At 43.2% G+C, this 6,209-nt stretch overlaps 1 protein-coding gene across 4 annotated transcripts in view; it reads left to right on the top strand.

Annotated features, from left to right (window-relative positions):
• LOC120320443 overlaps positions 1-6,209 on the top strand; it is a 132,050-nt gene that overhangs the window by 18,924 nt on the left and 106,917 nt on the right. The gene's annotated exons all lie outside the window — the stretch shown is intronic.

Raw genomic sequence — 6,209 nt, 5'->3', positions numbered from 1 at the left:
GGCTTTTTTTTTCCAGGGAATCCCTTAACCCTTTACTGGCCACATCGCTGCGTTAACGGACAAACTCATTTGCACTTGCGATTGCAAAATTTCCTCTGCCGCGATTTCCGAGTAAGAAATACCGAAATCGTTCCGCGATTGCCACACATTAATGACATCGTTCGCTGATGGGCGAGTTCTTGAGAATGTCCATCAATGGACACGTCTACGAAATGACAGAAGAACAGAGATCCAAAGATTCAAAAATCCACAGATCCAAGAGACCCCGAAGAAGCGAAGAATTCTAACGAAGAGAGGAGAATGCAAGTGGCTTGATTCTTTGGCTCCATCAACAAGTTTTGGAGGCCTCTTGGGATATTGTTGTTTTTTTTTTGTTTGATATTTTGCTGCTCAAAGAAAGATAAAGATAGGAAAACTAAAAATATAGATGGATAAATATATATTTATGGCATAATTCTACTTATCGAAAAAAACCAAACGCACAGATAAATATGAAGGCAAAAAAGCAGTCTTTAATAAAAAGCAAAAACAAAAGGCGGACTCGACAACATAATAAACAATTTGTACATTAATTTTTAATGCGGTTAACATGTGTTCCCCCTCTCCCTCGCACACCCATACACACACCAACGCGGTCGCTACGTGTGTGTACGTGTAAAATAGGTGGAGCTTCATAATTTTCTCACTTGAAACGTACTGACATGAGCGGAAGAGAGAGAGCCGCCGCGGAGCAAGCGAGAGAGGGATAGCGAGGGAGAGGCGGCTTTTTTGTTGCTTCGCATTCATTTTGTATGTTAATTAGTTGCCGTTCACTCGCGTCTGCGTGTGTGTTGAGTATCTGTGTGAGGTGGCGTGGGTGTTCAATGCGAAGCGGGCAAGGTGCGCACATTGGTCGTCCATCGGTTGCACCTGTTGCGCTCACTCGATTGGCGGAAAAGCCCCAGGGAAAATGGGTGCCTAATGGAGTGGGAAAATGCCTCAACGAGATAAATTCACGAATGAACCAAAATACTTACGAAAACATATTTCAACGTTTTGCCTGGACTTGAAAATAATGCATCTAGCTGAACATCTAAGGGCTAACTCCCCGAGTTTCGTAGATCTTAATCCGCCTTCATATATATTTTTAATCCTGGCAACTGCAATTTCCCAACAGTCCAACTTCCTGTTCCCCCAGGAGTTGCCCTCATTAACCACGTAATTGACACACATCCGAATCGAAATGTATCCGACTTCAATGGCGAGTACCTTCAATTACCACGTCCCGCATTTCGCACTCGAGGATTTTCTTCCCAGGCTCTCGAAGGCGACACCCACTGTAAGTTCTTCATTTAAATTGGATTTGTCGATCATTTTCCGATTGCTTCTCGCCTTTGGCTTCGACGACTTCAAAATTCTCACCCACCGCTGCTGGTACCCACATGAAATAGAGTTAGCTACATAAGTACCTTCGGTGGTTCCGCATTGACGTCATCGACGGGGAAATCAATTAATTTCACTTTACAATCGACGGATCGACGAAAAGTGGGCAAAGGACTATGGGAAAATGCAATCCTTTTCGGGGTGTTGGCTGTAAATCTTAGATATCCAGATGGGTCATCCCATTCCACCACCACTCCTGAGGATTGAATTGCATGCATGTTTCTTGTTTTTCCACATTTTTTAATTAGCAGTAAACTTTGCGCGGCCCCGAAAAACAAAAGAACCCGAAACCAATTCAATTCGAAACCGAACCGAAAAGTAATGACTGCATAAATACTTTTCACAATGTGGTGGTTCTATATGGCATAGAAAGTGCTGTAGTGGTGGTGGTGCTGGCTTCGGTGGTGCAGAGTGATGCACATTTTGGGGTCGCCACAAACATCGGACTCTCGGCATCGGAATCGGAATCGAAGTCTCAAGTGTCCTCTGTTCTGCGGCCGCCTTTGCCTCATTTCGTTTAACACTTTATGTGACATTTAAGTGGCGGCGGGGAAATGTCAAATTTCCTCCTCGTCCCCAAAATGCATGTACAGCGGTCTAAGCCCCATTTTCCCCCTCTATTTTTCAAGGGTTAGAACTTGATTGGGGCGGTGGCTTTAGTCAAGTGTGTGGTTCTTGTGTGGGAAGATTTTCCCCCTCGTGAAAAGTGCTCGTCGCAGGCGCAAAGTGCGATTCCTGGTTTGATTTTCGTGGAAAGCAGCGCAAACTGATTGCTTATGGTCTTGGAAATTAATGAAATATTATAAGCAGAGAGGGTTACAATTGCCTCTAATGTGGGCTATTAATTACATGTCTCAAATCTTTAATACTAAACCTTTAACCTTATAATTTATGTAAATTTTATTGAATTATTCACGAAGACAATTTGATTGAGTCACATTGGCGGCCTTCTTCCCTGCTTTCTTTCTCCTCCGAATCCTTTCAGTTGATCCTTGAAGTGTGCCAACAACAACTGTTATCCTTGACAACCCTAACAACATCATCAGCATGCTAAACGTTGTCAGAGCGATCATCGTTATCTGTTTCCATAACTGTCAATTGTTGACTTTTGTTTCGAACTGGATTTGAATGTCTGTGCCCATTTTCATTCACCAAAAAGAAAAGCAGCTGGAAAAGGTCCTTGCGGGAAAGAGAGGGCAGATATATTGGAAATATTTGGGCACGTGTGCGTTGTATGGCAGTGATTTTGTGGTTCGCCTTTTGTAGTCCTAAGCAGCCTAACGGTTTACCTGAATCATTGAGGGAAATACTGTTAAATAAGGGCTTGAAAATGCAGAGGAGTGAGTTTTCCTAGTGAAAAAGAGTCCCGAGCGAAAGAGAGATCGAAATTTGCCCGCATAGTTTGGAAAACTTTACCGTTTCCCCACTCGAATCCGGTAATTTAATATTTTCTAAACCGTGTTTATTTTACGCAAAAATTGTTTGCATTGCGTTTGAGGGAAATTAAGGAAAATTGAAACAGATATTAGGGCACACGTCACAGAACTCACGCTCAGCTGAGCAAATACTTGAGTCGGTTTTCGAAAAGGTTGAGGACACGTCCTTCAAATAGATGTAACATTAGCTGCTAAAAGGTTAAACACTCCGTTGGCCAGGAAATCTCGAAAAGCTAATAAAAAAAAAGAAAAAATGCAAAATGAAATTGCTGCCAACTCCGCTATAGAAACAATATTCAAAGTATAAAAATAATAATAAATCCCATTTGGCCGCCGGCAGCCCGTTCAATGAAAACAATAACAAACAGCCAAAGGATCAGGACACGCTCACCCAGCGAAGTTTACCTTGATGCGGCCGCATCAGCGGACAAAGTGAACAAACAAATAAGCAAATGAACGCTCGCCGAAAAAGCACAATAATAAAAAATACAACAAAATCAAGCAAGCAGCAGTGGGAAGCGAGATTGCGGCACGCGTCTGACGACCTACCACAGGACAAAGGAAAAATCCAGGACTCGCGAGCAGAGAAATCGAGCAGCAAAATCAGAACAGTTCATACTCCGCACAGTGAGGCGAAATCAGAAAACAGATAGTTACTTGATTGGATTTAATACAAGTACCAGAAGAATGTAAAAGTTTGGCTTGAACTTGCCGACAAAAGCTCGTCGTATTTGGGTATATATATTCAACCATTGAACATGATTAGAGCAAGTCGATTCTTTCAAATATTTATTACAATATATAATGAAGTTATATTACTTTTTAATATGCTAATGATTTCATTGCACTTCTGCATCAACTTGTGTCCACTGTACCCGACCAGCAACCAGCTAACGGGCGAAAAAAACAAGTTTCAGTCACCTTTTTTCAGTGATTGGTGGTGGATTCTTTGGTTGGCAGTCAGACAGAAGACAAAAGTCAGTCACATGTGCACATGGAACATGGGACACGGGCGTTTTGAGGGATGCGGAGAGGCGAGGGCTTCCACCTTTCGGCTGCTGCTGTTGTTCTTTCACCTCAATTGCAGCAGGAACTGGAATCGAGATCGCATTGTTGACATCATCGCGAAAGGGACGAAATCCGAAAGCACTGTGGGGTAGTTTTCCGCCCAGGATCAGCCCTCATTTGGCCATTTGGCCTGCAGCTACCTCAGTTTGTTGTAAGTAATCGCCGTCATCATCATCATCAGCCTCATCGATGGGTGGAAAATGGCAGGGCGGGCGTCAAGGACAACTGGCGACAACATGTGCGTCATCGCAGTGGAAGCCGCCACGTTTACTCATTAGGTTTGGCCCAAAAGCGATTTTCCACGTTTTTTTCTTTTGGCTCAAAATGTATATATTTTGCGAAATTGCGCAGGAGATTCGCCGTGGGTGCTGTCGTCATCGGCGGCGTGGGAAGGCGTCCTATAACCAGTGAATCCATTCATCCATCCTCCGGGGGTAGCTTTTTCACCTTGTTCCCCAGTAAATAAATGAAATGTGGATGATTTTATTTTTCACCTTTATCGCTGTTGGGCCATGTGTGCGTGCCGAGATTTAATGATTAACGCTGGAGCCACTGCGGTGCTGTCCACTTAAGGGCTGCAAAAATAAAACAAAAGATAAATAGAGAGGAAAATGCGCAAATCGAGTGACAGAGAAACGTTTGAACGATACCCTGGAGATTTCAGGCGGTGACTGTGTTTACAAAATATAATCTTTGAAATACTTCTACACTCGCAAGATTGTATTTTTCAAAACAGCTCTCCTGTTCCTAAATGTGTCATTACATTGTTTTACAGCACCCGCAATATAAATTCAAGTTATGAGTAATAATATATCTGCACCAATCTAGTTTACGGCATTTAATCTTAATTTATAATTTGTTTTTAATTTAACCTACGCGAGCCAAGGTCAATAAGAAAATATCTTAAAAAAGTCGAACACGTTTTGTGTCTTTCTCTCTTATTTGTTTGCTATCGGCTCCCCAGAGAATTTGATTGACGCAAAACCTCTTGAAGTCGAAACACCGATATATGTGTGAGATTTTAATTGGAATAGGATTATACTCGTACATAGGTAATCGGGCCACTCAAAAACTGGAAATCCCCTGGGGATGAGAATTCTTTGATAAAAAGCAGATATGCATAATGTACAGAAATGTGGAGAAACAGAAAATCTATTTTCAGCTATTAAACACTATCAAAGCTAAACGTTTTATTCTGGAAATATATAAATATTTAAGTGTTATTTTATTCTATAGTAAATGCTGCTTATTTTCTGCAGCTGATCCTTCGTGGAGTGCCCGTCCAGGGTAGCAAAGCAATAAAAATAATTTTCATATGCACTCCTGTCTGTCTGTCTGATATAAAAGGTAAATAAATATCCGCGTCTGTCGCACTGGACGCTCTCTATCTCGGTTTATCTGCGAGTGTTTGGTTGCGGGGAGGGGGCTGTTTTCCGGGGGGAGGTGGGTAAGCCCCTGCAGCTGAGGCGACGCACGTTGGCAGCGGAAGTTGGCCAAAGTGCCGGAAGTGCGCAAGTTGCCGCAAAGTATGCAATGAAACTCGGTGCACTTTCAAAAATTTTTGAAACTTGAGAAGTCAAGCAAGATCTATATGCTGTATTTTTAGTGGAAACTCTAAAGCTACTTCCTTTAATGGCAAATCCTAAATATCGTTTTTATTTTTCTTTAAAGGCATAGAGATTTTTTTTGAAGTGTGGAACCACCCAGCAGGCGAATCAACCTGGTCTGCCGACTAGTTTGGCATTCAAGATTGCCCCGCATTTGGACAGCTTTCCATGGCTCTGAGCCGCACTCCGGTTTCCTTCGCCCGTATGTCAGCATTTTGCAATGCGCTAATCTGTCACGCTCGGTGTTCCCTGTTCCCCTCCCTGTTCCCTCGTCCTTTGTTCCACCTTCGGATGGATTTACCTGGCGCACCACCGCCTCACCACCTCATCCCTCCGCGCCCGAATCGCTCATCAACCCTCTTCATTTACGGTTTAGCATAATGAAAAGTTGCCAATGATGAAGGCAGCGGGGAATGGGTAGCGAATGCAATTTGGGGTTGCAAAGCGATGCGATATAGCGACACGGGGGTTTTCGAGGCGACACCTTTCCACCTTTCCACCGAAAGGGAGGAACATCAGAAATGGGATATACGAGTATGAGTATATGTACTCGCACTGAGGATAAAGCGATGCATGCCCGACGCATGCAGCACGACCAGCATTAATCCTTCTCGTGGCCCTCGCCCCTTTGCAATTGTTCAATTGTTCATGCCGCAGATTGAGACTGAGACTCTCG

This window comes from Drosophila yakuba, chromosome 3R, assembly GCF_016746365.2.
Source record: "Drosophila yakuba strain Tai18E2 chromosome 3R, Prin_Dyak_Tai18E2_2.1, whole genome shotgun sequence".
Lineage (NCBI taxonomy): Eukaryota > Metazoa > Arthropoda > Insecta > Diptera > Drosophilidae > Drosophila > Drosophila yakuba.
This window is presented reverse-complemented; position numbering and strand designations above follow the sequence as displayed.